At 39.0% G+C, this 20,773-nt stretch overlaps 1 protein-coding gene across 6 annotated transcripts in view; it reads right to left on the bottom strand.

Moving 5' to 3' along the window:
• The window catches only part of ndst2b (N-deacetylase/N-sulfotransferase (heparan glucosaminyl) 2b), an 80,439-nt gene that overhangs the window by 38,102 nt on the left and 21,564 nt on the right, over positions 1-20,773 (bottom strand). For all 6 annotated transcript variants that reach the window (XM_036572551.1, XM_036572555.1, XM_036572550.1 and 3 more), the window contains one exon: positions 15,886-15,927. The gene's annotated coding sequence lies outside the window, so the exon portion shown is untranslated. The remainder of the gene's footprint in view (positions 1-15,885; positions 15,928-20,773) is intronic.

The raw sequence follows: 20,773 nt of genomic DNA on the forward strand, positions 1-20,773 counted from the left end.
TGCACATGAGCCTAAGGTCACAATGCTCCATGCCAAACCTTTAGCTTGCAGGGTACAAATAAAACATTACTGGGCTGTACAGCAGTGGAACTGTGTTCTCTAGAGTAATGGAGCTCCATCCAATACCTCTGGGATGAGTTTGAGTGCTGTTTGTGATCCAGAACTAATCATCCAACATCGGCACCTGACCTCACTAATGCTCTTGTGCTTTCCCAGAAGAGTAGACGCTGCTACTGCAGCAAAGGGGGTCAAACTTCCTATTAATACCCTTTATTGTCGAAAAAAAATTGGATTAAATACTGAAGCTATGTTTTAACTGTCCAACCAGTGATGTAGCCAGAAATCCATTCTAGGAGGTCCTGTTTACAGATCGACGGCACCGGAAGCTTTATGTCCCAGAGACATCACTGTAGTGAGGTTGACAAAAACCTACTAGCCTCCTTCAGTGTAGCTACCACAACCAGAGAGAGGGGAAAAAATTTTTTAAACATGATTGCTGACCTCGCATTTAACTGCCTAGTCAGTTATAACAGCTGACCGCGTACCATGGTGGGTGAAGGGTAATCAACCAGAAGCCTACCTTTTAAAGCAGTGGGTGTAGATGTCCAGCAACTGGTTTTCATTTCTTTAGAGTACTGAACTTTGTAACATGGTCAACTATACTACATAATCAGCTTGCTAGCTAGATAAGTAGAACTCTACGCTAGGAGCCAGAACAGTTCAGCTAAGCTCCTTCATTGCGGAATTGATGTAAAATAGTTACAGAAAGTGGTATGTAGCCGTGTAGCCAAGCGCAAGAAGAATTACATTTTGTATCATTTTCATTGACTGCAAAGGACTTTTTTCCTTCTGAGCAGTCAGAAATCTGGTGGGACCTGTCTTCCAAGTGAGAGGGCCTAGAGTGATAACAAAGGACAAAGACACAAACACCCATGTCACCAATCAGATCACCTGATCACCTATTTGTAATGCAGATAATTTGAGCTAACTGGCTAGAGGATAAGACCGCTAGCAGGTTAGGTACTGCACTTCAGCTGAGCTTGCTAAATTTAGTGTTTTCACTGCTTGTAGAAAGAAACTGTTTCCTGTTTTTCCGGATTTGGAAATGGATTTAAGTTCATTTAAGGAGGCCCTTCAGAAACAGTTAAGAGTTTTGAGAAAAGACCTATCTGATCATATCAAACTCAAGTTGCCACATATGCTAGACATTGCTAAGAGCTTTCTACTTCTGTTGATATGATCAGTAGCCTGCTATTGTGGTCTACATGTGAGCATGTTTAAAAGAAAAAGGCATATAATGTGTTTAAAATGCCCCCCACTCTCTTATTGGAGCATGGAATATCTGATCACTCCACACTTATAAGCCATATTTCCATTAAACGGCCGCAGTAATGAGTACGTGATGAGCATTTACTTTTTGACATGAGCCAGAGCAGATGTTAAATGGTCCACTAAATACCCATGCCTCATTTATTAATAATGCTTTCACTTTACAAAAGCATGGGAGTAACACCTCAATGCACTGTTATGCAAAAACACAACATCTCTCAGTCTAAATAAACACACTCGTAAAATGATCACATCCATTGAGGATTTGACCATGAAAGTAAACAGAAAATTCACTTCCTTTCCAGTGAAGTCTCCTGGCCAATGCGTGCACATTAGCCTTTAATAAAGTCTTCTGGTGGCCTTTGAAGTGAAATCTCAAGAGGCAGTCCCCCTTCATCAGGAGCGTTTGAAGATGTGGCTCACCTGTTGGGCTCTGCCCCCCCCCCTCCAGCACACACATACACACACACACACACACACACACACACACACACACACACACACACACACACACTCTCTCTCTCTCTCTCCCTCTCAGCTCTCATTGCAGAAAATCACACAGGCCTAGCAGTGCTCTTAATATCACTCTGCCATTTCCAGGGATTGCTTATCTAGTGGAAAGTAGTGCAATTACTTTTATCAAGCTGGGCTTGATTCAGTCTCTAATAATATACTTGGTCTCCACACTCAAAGACAGATAAAGAGAAGCTCTCTTTATAAAGGCTCAAGTTGGACTGATTGGAATGATTCAGTAACCTCGGCATGTGCTTAAGCTGATTGGCCTTACTTCAGTGACTGCAAGTTACAGGAGAGAAATATTCTCAGAGATCTAGAAGGAAGACTGTGTTCATGCACTGCAAAGTTACTTAGTTCTACGCATTTAAGCGATGTTTTAATGGATCTGCACTTTTCTGAAGAAAAAAAAAAAAACACATTTGTTTCTAATCAGGTATTTGTTTAAGTAAGGGAGTCTACTGTTTACTTCTACCATATAGCCAGGGCTTGATTTGAGGTGGGGTCCCAGGGGATGCCATCCCATCAGTAAGAAAAAATGATAAAAGTCGTCCCTCCTGTTAAAACAACCACCCCACCTTCCACCCCCTTTGGAGTAACGCCGTATTGCTTATTACCAATATTTTTAAACAATTAAGACATGAGTTTTACACACTATATAAATTCTTAATGTCAAACAAATAAGTTATGATCAGGACACGAAAACCTACTGAAGTGTATCTGCCATCAGGGTTGCCAGGTTTAAAAGTGCTAGTGAGTTTAAAAAGCTGTCGTGGAAGAAAATGGTATATTTTCAGATTCTGGTGGGTGGCAACCCCTTGGTTGGAGACTTTTGATGGACATGGCAACCCTGCCTTCCACAGGCAAAGGCACCGATCAGTGAACTCTTTAAGAAAGAGAAACAGGTATGATAATCGGTGTTCAACCAGTGGGAGATCGTTTAAGTTAATAAAAGTGAAAATTTCAGTTTATAATCTTTGAGGAATTTTCTTAATATTTAGTGAAGTAAAAGGTTAAAATAATATAAAAAGGCAGCACTGCCAGAATGAGAATTGCTAAACTAAGTTAGAGACATATCACTGCCAAAAGTGCTGCTAAAGCTATGGTGATGGGTGTTATCATGCCTATTATTCTGAATGTTTTGTTAGAGGGAACACACTCTCTCCCTGGATGTCAGTGGAATGAACTCAGCTAGACTACTGCATATAGCTTACTGCTGATTCCTTTTTGGGGGACTTTTGTTCTCTTGGTTCAGCACCTGGACTGCTTTACTGTTGCTTACACCTCTCATTTTTGAGATTAGGGACTGTATTTTGACCAAATGAATCCCGGAAATAGAGCAATAGCACCTAACAAACTTCAGTTCCAAGATGCTAAACATACTAAGAAGTTCCACAGAAGTTCTAAGGCGGTCATGAAGATGGTTTTGCTCATTTTCACTGGATTGTGTTAAATAAATGACCAAAAATAAACATTTTATAGCTTTCTCGGATAAGGACAGCCAAGTTAAGGGGACATTAAGTTCGTACACTGACCGATATTAACAATGTCTTAACAATATAAGACAGTATTGTTCACATGCTATAACAAGGACACTAAGTCTTAATGAGGAAGACAAGACAAAATAATGATCCACAGCTTCCTTTTAACAAAGTTGCCAGTCCCACTAGACTATGGCAAAGTGAACAGCTTATTTAATTCCTTGGTAAGCTTTGCTATGCTGCATCCATATGATATACTACTAATACTATACTACGTATTACTAACAAACTGATGTTCAGAAGCCAATATATTAGGCTATTTTTGTAATTTCAAAATATCTTGGGCTACAACTTCATAAAAACTTTTCTTTTCTTGCTCGGAATCCTTCAAATTCCCCACATAGCTTGATTATTTAATTTCAAAGGAGCATCTTACACAGCCCTGGTTGTTTAGTCTGTGTGCGTCAAAAAGCCACAAAACACTTCAATAAGACCTCAGGTCTACACCAGCGGTTTGCAAGTTCACACCGATGGACCACATTAAAAGAGCCTCCATCTACAGGTAGAAAGCAGAGAGCCAGGGATGCGTCTGAGACATTCCCAAGGGCCTTTTCCAGAGGCAGGGCTTTTTGAGATGCTTTAAAATTGTGGTTATACTTGCACAAATATTTAGAGAGCTTTGGGTGGAAAATCAACGGATCATGAAGGCTAAGTTTAGCTGACAGATGTAAACAGTGTTTGAGACAGACTGGGGTAGGAAGGCCGCTATGTAGCAGCCCTCAGAGCAGCTCAGATATGGAACAGCTATAAAAAGCTATAAAATATTTTTATTGTAATCTTAATGTAAAAGAAAGCATTATTAATGGAAGTTTTTGAATTTGTGAGATTTGGGCAAGGGTCAAATAAGGATTACGCTTCACGTAAGCTCTAGTCAAGCTGGATTAGTTTTACAAGAGAAGGTCTGGTAATGTAATCTGTGCGGAATCTGACTGACCGATTCATACAAGATAAAGGATCAGTGTAATTTCCCCAAATTACCCAAAACAGCCTGGATCATCATGAGGACATTTACCTTAGCATTATGCAACAGGCACCACAACAATAATACACTGTTTGGCTAAATATTAAATATGGTGTCGAAAAATAAAATAAAATAAAAACAAAAAAGGCGACACTAGATGAGGAAGGAGACTTTGCATCTCATTTCAGTGTGGATTGATGGCAGTAATCAACAGCAATTCCATATGATGGTGCATTATCAGAGCGTACAGGAGGGAAAATACACCAAATTGTTATGGATTTCAGAACTTGAGGATTAACGAATTGGGTCAAATCAAGGTCTATTTAGCTGTTGGTCTTCTCTTCTTCTTCTCTCTTCAGATCACAAAAAAGTAAAAAACAAAGGTGCCATTTTCTTACTTTTAATTACATTACTGTTATGTTGATTCGACCAGGACTACTATTACTGAGGGAGCTCCGAGTTTGGCAAATTAAATAAGGTAATTTGCTCCAGAATTATTGCTTAGCAGACTTGTAAAAGCTACAGACAGATCCATGCTGGATTAAAATCAAGGATCTCTTCAGTAATCACTAAAATCACAGCTCCTCCTCAGCTAAAACTAATCCATCTTAAATTGACATTTATTTAGATAACATTTCCTACAGTATTAAAGAACAGATGTTATCACGAATCCAGAATGAATCTGTCAAAATAAAAGATGAATAAGAGACTAATTAATAGACTAATTCAATAGCAGTCCAAAATAGAGCCAAATTACATGTCTCCTTCCAAGGCACTGATCATCAGCAGGATTAATCTAGGAGCAGTGGCTATCAGCAGCTGGTCAGTGCAAGGAGAGAGGCTGCCTCCCTCTAGATTTACTTAACATGGCAGCCCTAATGAGTGGGGTAAGAGGACAGGCAGCAGATCAATATCATATAAACAGCTTTCTCTGGCATTCTTGGCCTCCATAGCAACAAATTCTCATAAGGATGCTTTACATACCACAGGATGAATAGAGTTGATGGATACCCTGCCATGATGACTTGATGTCACAATATATGATATCTAGAATGTATATGTTACATAATATGCATTTTTGCCACATAGTGTTTTTAGGTACTTTTTGAAGAAAGTCTTTTAAAGCCTGAAACTAAGTTGGTCATGGAGATGGTTTTGTCTGAAATTGGCTCGTTTTGACTGGATTGTGTTAAATAAATTACCAAATTAAAATGTTTTATAGCTTTCTTGGATAAGGGCAGCCAAGTTAATGGGGACATTATTTTCTTACATTGCTACAGCACATAGTACAACAAGGGCACTAAGTCTTAATGAGGAAGTTCTACAAGACAAAATAATGGTCCACAGCTTCCTTTTAACAATGTTGTCAGTCCTAAGTGTTTCCCACTAGACTATGGTAAAGTGAACAGCTTGTCTGATTCTTTGGGAAGCTTTGCTATGCTGCCTCCATAAGCTATAATATATTAACAGCACACTACTAATTATTAACTATCACTATTTTACTAATTATTTATCTTTTTCCAGTTAATTCTTCATTAAGTATTGTTCCATTAAGCTCCATTAAGTTTGGGCCAAAATCTCACTTGTATTTTATTTTATTCTCCTGAGATCCATCTAGATGCTATTTGTGTGGTTTTATGTTCCATAAACAGTCTAAATTCATTTTACATAATTGTTTCTGAGCCTCTTTCTATCCCTAAAAATTTGCCAGGCTCTTTTTGTTACTGTGCCATTAGGCATATATATGTAATGACCTCTGTTCTGATTGGTTGCCCTGTATTGTGCCTCATTCAAAAACAAGCCTGGGCTGAAACACTCCTTATAATCCTACACTCCTATAATGTGAAGTGGAGGAATGAACAAAGTTGTTGTGACATCATTCAACAGTCTGTTATTGCAGCTAGGTTTTAGATATGGAATGTATATACTGGGAAGAAAATACTACATTTTTAAACTTTAACAGTGTTTACAAACTACTTAAAATTGAAGTATTTCAAAAAAGTGCTGAAAGATTGGTTTTATGTGATATGGACCCTTAAAGCTAAAAAACATCAAACTAACCAATAGATTCCTTGACCACTAATACAATTAATGTCCTTTAGATTCTTCAGATTCTAATTTGTTCTACAGTGATATCAGGACCTGACTCACTTCAGTGTGGTTTTACTTTGTGGTTTCACTGTGTAATTGAGTAGTGTTGAATCTAGTGGTTTCAAGCGTCACATATGGATAAAAACACCTGCCTGATACTATTTTGTGTCATGCCTGAACCGTTATATTATAACTTAACATGACTTCTTTCCTCCCTCAGAATTACAGTCTGGTGGTTCACAGCTTTGAATGAGAGACGTATGGAGAAGAAGAAGAAGAAAAAAAACAAAAAAAACAAAAAACAACGACCGAGGAGCTTTGCCAGGAGAACATATGGCCCTCAAAGATTCTTTAGGGAGATGTGACTAAATTGTCACAGCTTTTCAGCTGCTCCAGTGACGGTGCTCAAAAACAGGTGTGATGACAATGAGCAAAAAGCAATAAAAGTAATGGCATGCCCTTGAACTCCCATCATACTGAATTTAATCTGCAGTAATTAACGAAATAATACCAACAAATGTCTTTCAAAATCTGTTGCTAAAATCTGGGCTGCGAGTGTTCCATGAGCGCAGAATAGAAGCTCAATGACAGTAGCATGGAAGCTATCCCTTTCTCTTCAGTCAGATCTAAACCAAAAACACATTAGGAACACCACGGGCATCTATAATTCATGGTGAACTCTGTATACTGTGTATTTAGGGAGAGTAAAAATGAATTATACAAATGTTACAAATCCTGACAAGAGTTCCTCTGAGGGAAGTGGAGTAGGCTCTCCGAGTCGTTTGGTGGGATGTGGATGTGAGAGAGTGTAGCAGGTGGGTTAGAGGAGTTTTAAGGCCCGGAGGGGCCATTTCACCTCCAATCTGAGTCACGCTGAGGATGGAAACCGAGAGGCTGCTGGAGGGGCTTCCAACAAGAGAGAAGCCATTACCACAGCTCAAGTGACTTATAGATCCACATATTACCATTTTACCCACAATGTCTCCCAGCAAGACCTCAGCAGGCCACGTCCTGGCAAAATCACAGAAGAGCTGCTGGGGGATCTGATTACAAAATACACACCAGTGCAGCCTGACTAAGATGGAGGTGTGGATTAAAGGTGGGAAAAAATAACTGACTCTTAGATGCATCATAATTCTTCCTTAAAAGGTTCAGAAATGATTCACAAAACATCATAATCAGGTGTTTTACATACTGTAGCATATTCAGGAAATATTATATAGTATAGGAAATATATTAATAATATATTCTTCAGGATTTATTCACCAAGTTTATTTTGTTTAAGGACTGGTATTGTAGCGAGCAGGGCTAGGATCTGCCCTGGAGTATGCATGTAGCAAACCAACTGTTAGAGAATGAAACTCTGTTGATGTATGGCGTGGCTGTGGCTGTGACCACCAACAGCTGAAAAATGAAGCACCATGACTTGTGCAAAAGCTATGTTTTTGTTTCTGGTGCCACAATATTTTATGTAAAAGTAATCTCACACGCAGCTACAGACTTTACAAAGTAGGACCTTGGCACAGCCCAGTATCTCTCAATGATTGTCTATGTGAAGTAAAAGACCTAAAACCACAGTAAACATAACCTAATGTAAGAAGACAGCAACCACCTCAGCAAACTGCTAACAGGCTAATTCAGTAATATTCAGAATGAGGCTTTAATTTAAGATTAACTACAAAACTGTAACATATAAAGAGAAAATATTTTACCTAAATACCTGTTACAGACTTCAGATTTCCACATTTCAGGCTAAATCTGCTGTAACTAGTATAAAACCAGTGTATGCAAGTGCGGGTACAGCAGGGTTAGCTTGTTGCTAATGTAACATTGGAAACCTTAGCAAAGCACTTAGCATTAATTTGTTAATGACAAAAACAGGAAAATGGCTATATAAACCAAAATATAGTCATAAAATGTATTCACAAACAGTTGTTTGTGCCAGCATAAACATGGTGATGTATAATGCAGAAATCGTTAGCCAGTGATGTATGTGATGCTGCCCAGACCACTCAGAATCATAGAAACTGTGACAGAAATTGGGAATAGAAAAGATTTAACAAGTGCTAGAAATTATAAAATAGGAAAGATGGTACGTTGGTCAATAAAAAATAAATCGTCACTATGATTAATGAAGATGCAACATGTATGAATTACATGTTTGGAGACATTCACAAATAACAAAAGCTTTTTAAACTCGAATTTCCTGTTTTCAATCACGCTTTTGATTCCGAAACAATTTCAACTGAAATATAAATGTGATGATAATGTAAACAAAAGTAATGTAATATTTTGATGGTGAATTTTCATATTCAGCTTTCTTGTTCTATTGTGTAAATTTATTTCTCAGTGAAATGGACACATAATCGTTAGATTAGTCAACTAATTAGACAAACAGTCGATAGATTAACCGATCACAGAAATAATCATTAGTTGCAGCCCTTCTTGTTGCACTGAATCAAAACTGAATCGACTCGTGAGGTGCCTAGAGATGCCCACACCTAGGGCGTATATTTTATGCTCCACACAGAAAGTAGATCATGATAATGGAGGTTGCCACATAGACAACTCCATTACTGTTCTCTTTACACACACACACACACACACACACACACACACACACACACACACACAAAATAAAAAAAAAAATTGTATGCACTGCAGTTCCAGCCTTGACAAAAATGAAATATGATGCATGCAGGTTCACAAACTGTGAATAAAAAACGTCCCAGTCAGCAAGTGTGTGCAACAGTGTGTGTGTGTGTGTGTTTGTGTGTGTGTGTGTGTATGAAAGAGACAGAAAAGAGGAGAAAAACATGCTGCAGCTTGTCAGCCTCAATGAGCCTTAACACCCCACACACCACAGTGTCCCTTTCTTTCTCAGCCCTAACTCTCCTCTCGTTTCCTCCACACCTCCCATACAGCTCCTCTACAAACACTCATACCTCTGCCACACGTTCAACACAAACACATACACACAGTGACACAAACACACATACACACACAGATTACAGAGAACATACAGATTCTGTATCTAAGCCATCTTGTCAGATTAAAGACCTCTTGATGTGAGTTTCAGTGAGAAAACAACAAAGAATACACTCTCTCACTCTCGCTCTATCATCAGCCACATAACTGTCAGCGTATGGACTACTGATGTGGGATCTTCCTCAGAAACTCCTCCGGATGTGCTTCAGTCGTGATATCTGATGCTGTACCATTCAAAACCATAATGCAGGTCCATGCTTTTATCCAAGTTACCGTAATAGAGCAGACGACGTTCAGTTCTGTACAGCACAAATAAACACAGCTCTGGGTGGTGCCTATCATGTCCAGCACAAGACTGTTACGCATTACAGCAGCAAGGAGTCAGAAGTGACTGAGACTTACACATTTCACACACAGGGCTGGGCAGTATGACTATATTTGTTATTATCATGATCAATTGTGTCAATTATCATGAGCGTATGGTAGATATCATAAGTACGTAAACAAAGAACACTGATCAGCTGCACATTTTTGTTACAATGAGAGCCTAAGTTGGTTCTGGCCCCTGGTGACCATAAGGGTAGTGTTTCTCCAGAATGTCTTGTCTTCTGTTTGGGCCTCTAGGCTTCTTAATGGCTAGTTCATAATATCTCTGATTGTGTCCATCCTTCTTGTTGCTGGTCCTTCTCTTGTTCTCTTCTTCTTTTACCTTCAACTGTTCCAAACATAATTATCTATTTTCAGTGAATTAAATAAGAGCTTCTATTTGGTTATCTGGGTTTGAGTGAGAGCTGAGGCTTGATTTCGTAAGAACCCTATTTGTTTGTCCTTGCCATACAAGGTACTCTCAAAAGTCTGTCAGCACCACTGTTCAAAGGCATCAATATTTTTCCTGTCATGCTTTTTTTTTATTGTCCAGCTTTCAAATCTATAAAGAATTGCAGAAAAGACCACAGACTGGATGATTCTGATCTTTGTTTGTAGAGACACATTGTTACATTTGAAGATCTTTTCAAGCTCCTTCATCAGTTTTTTGAGTGCCAGCCTGTGTTGTATTTTCTAACTGCTGGATCCTTCATTGTTAAATATTGATCCAAGTGGGCAAAAGCTGTCCAGCACTTCAACATCTTCAACATCAACAGTAAAGTTAACGGTCCTTCCTGTTGTTAAAACCGGTTTTCTTCATATTATGTGCAATCTTATCTTTTCACTTTGTTCTTTAGTTTTCCTCATAAAGGCCTACAGACCTTCCCATTATTTACATTTACATTTACAGCATTTGGCAGACGCTTTTATCCAGAGCGACTTACAGTTTGACCATTTCACACAGGTAGGCAAAGGTAGTGTTAGGAGTCTTGCCCAAGGACTCTTATTGGTATAGTGTAGCATACTTACCCAGGAAGGGGACTGAACCCCAGTCTACAGCATAGATAGCTGAGGTGTTACCCACCACACTATATCAACCACACATCACATTATTTAAGGTTCTTGATGTTGATGCATTGTCTTGAAATAATCAAGGCCTTCCCTGAAAAAGACGTCATCTGGATGGCAGCATATGTTGCTCCAAAACCTGTATATATCATTCAGCATTAATGGTGCCTTCACAGATGTGCAAGTCACCCATGCTGTACTAATGCACCTCCATACCATCACAGATTCTGGCCTTTGAACTGTGCGCTGATGAAGTTGGAGGGTCTCTCTTTTGATTCGTTGGACCACAGGTCACTTTTCCACTTCACCTCAGTCCATCTTAAATGGGCCTGGGCCCAGAGAAGGTGGCACATTTCTGGATCCTCTTTATACATGGTCTTTCTTTGTATAGTATTACATTTGTGAATGCAGGAAAAACGTGTTCACAGACAGTGGTTTTTGGAAGTGTTCCTGAGCCCATAAAGTGATTTCCACTACAGAATCATGTCTGTTTTTAACGCAGTGCCACCTAAGAGCCCGAAGATCATGGCCAGCCAATATGGCCTTGTCCCTTGCACACACAGATTTCTCCAGATTCTCTGAATCTTTTAAAGACATTGTGTACCTTACTTGATGAAATCCCAAAGTTCTTTACTATTTTACATTCAGAAAAGTTATTCTTGAATTGTTGCAACACTTATCTGTGTAGTCTTTCACAGAGTGGTGAACTCCTCCATCTTTACTTCTGAAAGGCTCAGCCTCTCTGAGATCCTCTTTTTATACCCGGTCATGTCACTGACCCGTTGCCACTTAACCTAAGTAAGGTATTTTTTTAAGCATTAAAACAACTTTACCAGTCTTTTGTTGCAGGTCTGTTCCAGCTTTTTGGAAATGTGCTACTGGCATGAAATTCAACACGGGCATATACTTTTTAAAGACAACAATAACATTTCTCAGTTACAACATTTGATATGCTGTCTTTGTACTGGCTTCAACTAAATATGAGGTTTAAATGATTTGCATATCATTCTGTTTTTATTTACATTTTGCACAGCTTCCCACCTTTTTTGGAAATGGGGCTGTAATAATACAGAACAAAACAGTGAAGTCACAAACGTTTACTATATAAGGCCACTTAGTCAGACGCTGCTTAGTCTGATGCCGTTTTGTCTAACATCCAATTGTATGAAAGCTGATACATAACAGCGTGTTTTCTGAGACCTGGAGCCGTGTTGTCTGACGTTTGAAAACCTAAGCTGCTAAGGATGTCCTAAAATGTAGATTGTTACATGGGTAGCTTTTTGTACAGGATTGATATCTGGCTGTTACTACAGCACATGCAGCTCCTTTCCTAGAAGAATCCCATCTATGTTAGGTACAACAAGTGTGGTATTAATGTAGAAAATCAAAAAAGTTTAAAAGCAGGTATTGTTCATGTGTGAGAATACGAGTACCTTAAATAAATCAATAAATGAACAATGTTTCTTCAAACCGACATACAGTAAATTGACCATCACTGGGGCTGTTAGAGCGGAAACTTGGTTAACTGTCATTGGGTACAGGGTTAACTCTCAAGGCATTTTTAAAAGTGACACTACTGGTGCTGTTTTTTGTCTGTTCTAACTGATTAAACTTTAGAAAAACAAAATATAAAATCATACAAACTGTGCATTGTGAAAATGTCTTCAAGTATTTTGATGTCGTATTTTTGCCATATTGTCCATGGTGATTTTTGCACATTATCAGTGTCATAACAAAACATTGTGTCATTGAAATTATAACAATGTCAGAGAAGCAGGTTTTTAACATACATGTACACAGATGTCATTTTATTTTATCCTATGTAGTTTTGAATTAATACTGTTGTTTCATTCTTGATGAAATGATGTAAAGGGTGGCTGATGAAAATAATGTATTTAACAGATTTTTATATGATAGCAATGATATTGTACTCATACACAAACATGTATATGCTGGATCACACTTACACACCAGCAGCGATAAAGACACACTAAACAGCAAATAGTAAACACTATACAAATCTGCACACAAAATTAAACAGTGCTTAGATCTGACCGGCCAGATCCTGTGTCTTGACTTCAGCAACACTAACAGTACACTAGCACTGTTAGAGGTCAGTTTTTTGCACATCATGAAGCAGAGGGAGAGTAAACATTTATAGACCACATTGCTCAAACTGTAATACAAATGGACTCCATTCACAGCGCATCTCTGATGGAAGAGATTCATGCAAACCAAGGTGCTATTTTTAACCTGCTGTTCAATCCTGGACCATTGTTTCTGCTGAGAAGGAAAAAAATAGTGATACCAGCAGGACTAAATGAACTGACCGGCTGTAGTCATGTTCATAGAAGATGCTTCAATCTCTTACAACATGTACAAAGAGCAATTTGTAGAAACATCACTCAAATTGAGAACAAAAATGACTGTTAATTCAATATTTACACTTTAACTCTTTACTATTAACAAAGAAACAAGTAAGAAACATCCTGCGTAGCCACGCCCATGTCAACCTACAGAAAATGACACTCAATGCAAATAATTCAGCTGATTTTAAATACACAAATACTGCATGGTACTACCCACACAGAACCATCAAAATTAATAGGACGGCACCATAGCAACACAGCAAGCGTTCACCAGTACCCACTCACAAGCCTCTCAATATATAAATAACACACACGCACACACACACACACTCCCAGATGCCCTCTTGTCTTGCACTCTTCCTCCCCATTTGAATGTGGGTAGAGCAGAGCAATGGGTCTCCATCAGATGTGTCAATACCCGGCAGAATCATCATTCATTCTGGTTCTGCTCAGAGACGCTCTGCTGGATTCCCTCCGGAGGCAATGAAAAGGTGATGGGAAAGGGTGAGTCTAGGGAGCCCGTAAGTGCTGTCAGGTCATTCACCATACACAAATGGAGTTAGAAGGTCTGCCAGAAACCCCTCCCACCCCCGCTGAGACCAACTACCCTGCACATATGGGCACAGCAGCAACAGTAAAAGAGATAGAAATTAATCTCTGACAATGGAAACAGTCCAAATTCACATCACACTACAGTCAGTGAGCATCAAGAAAGCTGTAACTATTGAGTATATTTATTACAGCACATTACTTTCAAGTATGTTAGTATCAGTACCAAGTATGTAAGCAATTTAAAACGTGGAGCAAACAACAGATTTAGACCAATTAGAGAGAGTCTGTGAACAACAAAAACAATTGCATAGTAACTGCATATACTGCATATTAGCAAGTAGCTGCCGATTATACCATTATTATATGTTATTTCATTCATTTATTTTTATCAAACGGTAAATTGTTCTATTTAGAACCATGCCTTCTATATAGAACCATTTCATGCTTAAATGGTGTAAAGGTTCTTCAGATTGATGGAGAATGTGTTGTATATGGTTCTATATAGAGCCTTCTATAAAATTATCTTCCATATAGCCCAAAAAGGGTTCTTTTATTATTACAAGCTTGATTTTGTAACAATATAAGAACAGTCATATGCAATGAGAAAACGTTAACACATCCTCTACAGGGAACAAATGTAAATATGTGTACAATATGTGTAAAATGGTTCTTTAAAGGTTGTTTAGTAAAGGCAACAGTTCTATGTAGATGCATACAGACTTAAGGAACCACTTGAATGCATAATTGTTTCTTTGCATGGTCAAATGGATCTTCTCTATGGTAAAAACTTTTGCTAAGATTGTAGTCAAGTAATCAGGTTTATTCAAATTATCGTGACAGCCCTTAAGAAAACATGACAATACGTTTAACTCGTGCTTGTCCAAATCTCCCTCCACAGGCATTATTAAAATACCATGAAGACAATCAAATTACTATTACAAGCACATCCATACTGACTAGCGCTCTGATGAACACTGGCTTGTTTTCTTTGTTTCAGGTGAAAACACTGCCTGTGTCAGAGGCTCAACACTCTGCAGTGGAGATGGAGAGAGAGAAAAGACTGAGAGATGAAGAGAAGGAAAGAAGGAATGGTGGTGTGCTCTTGATTTAGAAGAAGCACTTAGGATTTATTCTGCTTGCGTCTTTCATTACTCTCTCAAGCCCTTTCTCTGGGTGAAGAAACAAACATGCTCTGTTCCATCCATTTTAATGAGCATGAATTCTTTCCATCTCATGATCTAAAAACTCACAGCGCTGATGAGCTAGGCTTATGATGTACGAAAGCTTGTGATGTACGTATTAAGCAGAGTGAGCTTAACGCTGACACAAGCATGGCAGTAGTAGCCGACAGTAGCTCGGAGGGCCTGGATCCTAAACGCTTTTCAGAACACGTTTTAGTGCTTACAGAAAGAGCCCAGTGGTGGAAACACAAAAAGTCATTTCCTTCCTTCGCTGATCTTTTCTCCCTGCCTGCCAGCAAGCTCTCGACTCCACCACCTCCTAAACCCAGCAATGCTGCACCAACAAATATGCTTCTTATCTTGAGGTCAACATTAACAAACTCTCTCGTGTACAAGCATGAGCTGTCAGCTGTCCTCACAAAGCTCTCATCACAAGCATGGGATGGAGAACACAAATTAATTTCACTAAGATCACAGAGAGGCAGTAACTGTAAATAATCAGAAACTCTATCTAAAGCAGTTGAATGGAGATTTTCATTGTTCTAGTCATTTGTAATAGATTGATAGAAGTAGGCAAACTGGATGGCAGTTCTGCTGTCAACTACCACATCAACAATCAGTAAGCTAAAGATAAAGTTAACACATAAAGCAGCCACAGCTTTTCCTAGTTTCAGTCCTACCCAAAGTTCTGAAAAGATATCTGCATTTACTACAGCTCCCATGTGGAAGTGAGTGGAATCTGATATTCTGTAATCATATTACACCATCCTGAAACACTGACTGAGCACTAAAATCCCACCTCCTTCTCAGAACAGCAGCATGTTCCCATTCTGATGTTCACCTCAGAGAACAGAATTTACTCAGCAAGGTAGAACTGAATTTATTTCAAATGAAAGAAAGAGAAAAGATGTTTTCTCAAGGCTTACCTTTGCTGTTCCAGGAAGCAGCGACCAAGGCTAAGACATCACCTACAGAAGCAGAAAGAAAGATTAGCTTGATTCCTGTTTAGACACACCCCCACACTCTCTCTCACCGTATCTCTCCTTCCCTCGCTCTCTCAAACACACACACATACACAGAGCAGAAGCTGGGTTAATGACTCTTCCACTGTTCTGACTTTGTTTTGCACCAAGGCACAAAAAAATCAAAAGTCTTGTTTGTTTCCCTGGACTATGAAAGAGGCCTTGAATATCAGCCTTTTGCTCCGAGTTTAAAAAATAGAGACTTTTCACATCACTCCGGCATCTACCCCTTGCTTCAAGGCTGCACTGCTGCAGAATGTTTCATTCTCTGTGTGATAAAGACTTTAAATTCCATCTATTGACAGGCAGCTCGGCTCGATGAGGAGGCAGGAGTTACTCAAAAAGAGCAACACATGCCAAAAGAAAAAAAACATTGCCAAAAATCCCATTCAACCTAACGAGAAAATGTAGTGCACAAAAAAAAAAATCAGTACCAGACAGACTTGACTGATATTTAATGATGGGTTTGATCTCTGTTCTCATTTAGGAGATGCTTGGCTATTATGCTGAAATGTCTGCACTTATTAATTTTACTGCATGTGTAACCCTAAAGAAATCAATTACGTATTTGTCCTTAATGCTAATCCAAGAAGACGTCATCTCAATGTAAACACTTTTTAGAAGTTTATGTAATCTTTATGAAAAATATTAGATAGTAGTATCAGCCCACAATCCCCTAGTCAGTGCCTCCCTAGTATGCATGCAGGACCGTTACAATGTCGGGCTAGTGTTACTATATTGAGTTTCCAGTTAAAAACTTTTTTTAGTGCAGCTAATCAAAACCTGGCAGGTCAGAATTTGCCACAATTGTAACCTAAGCTCAATTCCATGACAATAAAAATAAATAAGTAAATAAATAAATATATATAATTTGTAAAAAATGATCATATATATATTTTTTTTTATTATTATTATTATTTTTTTCCTTCTCCTGTAAAGTTATCATTTTGGAGATATGAGCTCCTATATAGTAAGTGGACAATGAGCGTAGAAACAAAGAGGTGGTCATAATGTTATGCCTGATATCGGTGTGTGTGTGTGTGTGTGTGTGTGTGTGTGTATATATATATATATATATATATATATATATATATTCATACACACACACACACACACCGATATCAGGCATAACATTAGGACCATGACTGTTCTACAATTACAGATAGATATATATATATATATATATATATATATACACACACACACACACACACACAGAGATAGACAGAGAAAGAGAGAGAGAAAGAGATAGCTACATAGACAGATAGATGGATAGATACACAGATAGATAGATAGATATTAGTTGTGCGTACTACAATTTCCCAACATTCCTTAAACCTTGTCCAAGTTCACAACAGTATGTACGAAAGAAGGTGTTAGTAGGCAGGGCATGAATATGAATTATTTTGCGGTTTGCATTTGAATATTTTGTGACATGAAAGGGAAAAAAACAGAAACACCTCAAGTTTACAACAATCCTATCATCAAGCACCATTAACTCTTGGATAACGTCTGGACAATGTCTGTGTCTAATCTGTGTTGCTGAACCGAGCGTGCTCTCCATCAGCACTGCAGCCACTTCATTACAAGCAAAATTACAATACTCTCACGCTTGAGCAGCAAGCCTGCTAAAGGTGAGCAAAAACACAGGTCAAGAGAGGCATTTCAACACACAAGTCATGCCTGTCAGTCAAGAGGGTGCAAGGTTCAGCCATATTGTGCTTTGATCCATATTCATGCACCCACATCCATACGACCTTAAATAATGGGGGCAAAGGAGGTGCAATTACTCGCTGCCACAGAGGCGGAAGATTTATGGACGACGGCTGCACCCCTTTAAACATATTAATTTGGAGACATTTGCAATTCATTAATTCCTCTTCCCACTTCATGATGCCGGGCGTCATTATGTGGCCGTGATGGTGGAGTAAGCTCCCACTCCAGCATGCACAGGTCCAGCAGTGCGCTGACTGACAGGCCTCTTAATGAGAACAGAGAGGCACCACGGCATGACCGGCGTTTGAAGAGGCCCTTATTACACAGTGCTGGCCGAGCCTGTGGGCAGCCAGCCTCCTTTCACTGGCCCGTGGGTGCGCTGCAAGCCTGGCCCCTGTCCTAGTCCAGTTTTATAAGTTCTGCTTTACCCTGAGTTGAAACGGCAAGATGGACCACACTGTGATTTGAAAGAAACAATCTGTCTTGGGCAACAAACTGACAACAGCTTCACCAGACTACTCAGTCATGAACGGATATATCTGTTAACCCCTTCAACCTTAAGGGCCTTTATGTGGGCCATAGAAGTGGTCAATACAGCAATATGTTACTGTCATCGTGGTTAATAACATGATTTACTTTTCTGAGAACATAATGGGCACTGTGTACAGCGAATTACATCCATCACAAAAAGACAGATTTACACCAATTTTAGAGAGCCTGAACAAAAAGAACCAGTGTAACTGCATAAAGTAACAAGCAGTTCCCACTGCGCCATTATCTTACTATCAATAGTATTTGTATTAGAATATGGTACATAAGCATTAATTTATCGTATGTAAGCAATCTACCAAATATTTTGTTGACTAATTAAGTAAACAAAGGCCAAACAATGGACAATCCCAAATCTTGCACAGCTTTTCAGAATCCAGAAATCTTTACTAGAAAAAAGATGTTCAATCTTCCATAGTTAATTGCTGTCATTTTGCAAACATTAAATTAAAGTCATAGCCTTTTTATACTCTCAATACATTTTGTGTCGCAGTATGTTCCCACACCTCAAAAAAACCTAAATAACTGATATAATGTGTATCACAATATCTGAAAGAACCTACTGCTTGTTCTAAATATTAACCAAAAACAAGAGCAACTTCCTCAATCTAGGTTTGAATGAATTGGTTCTACAGATAAATGTAACCACTTTGAATGATTTCTCATGATGTACAGCACTGTGCAAAAGTCAGAGACCACCCCTCATTTCTTTGTCAGTCAAAATGGCCATTTTTCAGCATCATGGAAAAAATGTAGTATTTTCCATGTATTTAACGGAAAATTACAAAGAACCAAACAAGTGATGTTTTAAGTATTTAGTTTGTTCACAAGGCGGCACGGCAGTGGGTAGCGCTGTCGCCTCACAGCAAGAATGGCCTGGGTTCGATTCCCAGCCGGGTGACCAGGGTCGTGTCTGTGTGGAGTTTGCCTGTTCTCCCCGTGTCTGCGTGGGTTTCCTCCGGGTACTCCGGTTTCCTCCCACAGTCCAAAAACATGCAGTCAGGCTGATTGGACATGCTAAATTGCCCCTAGGTGTGAGTGTGTGTGTGGATGTATATGTCTGTTTGTCTGCCCTGCGATGGACTGGCGACCTGTCCAGGGTGTATCCTGCCTTCCGCCCGATGACAGCTGGGATAGGCTCCAGCACCCCACCGCGACCCAGAAGGATAAGCGGTTTAGATGATGGATGGATGGATGGATGGATAGTTTGTTCACACTTTACATTTATTATGGCTTTCAATCTTTTCAGGAGACACGCTTTCAGAAGAAAGAAATCTGCAAGAATATTTTTCCAAACCTTCAAAGTTCAAGCAAATGTTCTTCTTTATCTATTTTCTTTTAACAGCTTCTTGTCAGCCACACATCCTTTCACAGCCGTTGCGTTTTCTTCTCACAGTGGAAGGACTGACAAAAACCTGTGGGTTTTTTCAGATCTGAAACAAGAGCAGAGTTGGGTTTTCTCTGATCTCTGAAAGATGAAAGCTTTAAGTACCGGTAATCTGATGGGGACAGTTTTGGTGGTCTACCAGGTCTTGCATGGTTGCTAGGAGTCCCGTTTTCTGTATAATTTTTAATACTTTATTGAACTTCAGTTTTGAAAATTCCTATTTTGCACTTATGCAACTGCATTATCTTATATCTAACCTCATCAGAAATACCATCTGAAAAAGAGATGACTTTTACATAATGACTGGTTTGACTAGAAATGAAATAAAGGATGGGTGGTCTCTGACTAAGCACAGGACTGTAAAATGATGTATCCATATGGCTGAAGGCTTAAGCTTGCTCCCCCAGTGGAGAATCCATATGTCTGTCAGGGGTAGCACAGACAAGTCTCTCTAACACTAATATAAGTGTCACTTGGTACAGTATTTAGCTTTAAAAATAAAGATGGTCTTACTACAGCTTTGTGCCCTCTATGCAACTGTTCATGAAAGCAGACCATTACTGTTGTCAGTGTGGGACAGGCTCCTGCCTGTCTGAAATGAATTATATATACTGTATATGCGTGGGGAAAAGGACTGAACCTAAATGATAAACTACACTGTGTAGTACTATATTTTATCTGAGGAGCAGAACTGCTCATGAAGACCACACATGCGCAATATGGCCATGATCCTCAACCTAATCGACCTGTCATACATTCAATAGAGTCCAATTACGCTGGCCCAATGCTGGCATTGCGTCCCTGTTGATTAGATACCAGTGGCTAACATATTGCTATTGGGGGTAACACATAATAGTCTATTCTCCCAGAGACACTGAATAACCTTTCCAAAGGCTATTTAATAATTTAATAATATGCAATTATTACCACAGAGTCAGAACTAAGCATGGTCTTAAATATTGCATGACCAAGAGGTTTATATTCTCCACACATGCACACTTTCTGCATTCTACCAAACTGAACACTCCAAGGCCAAAGAAATCAGGTGTCCTATATTAACTGAGCTCTATAAATGGATGCGATCACATATGTTATTTCTTAAAGCCTTAAATACAGAGGACCATAATACAATTATGTGAT

This window comes from Colossoma macropomum, unplaced genomic scaffold, assembly GCF_904425465.1.
Source record: "Colossoma macropomum unplaced genomic scaffold, Colossoma_macropomum, whole genome shotgun sequence".
Taxonomy (NCBI): domain Eukaryota; kingdom Metazoa; phylum Chordata; class Actinopteri; order Characiformes; family Serrasalmidae; genus Colossoma; species Colossoma macropomum.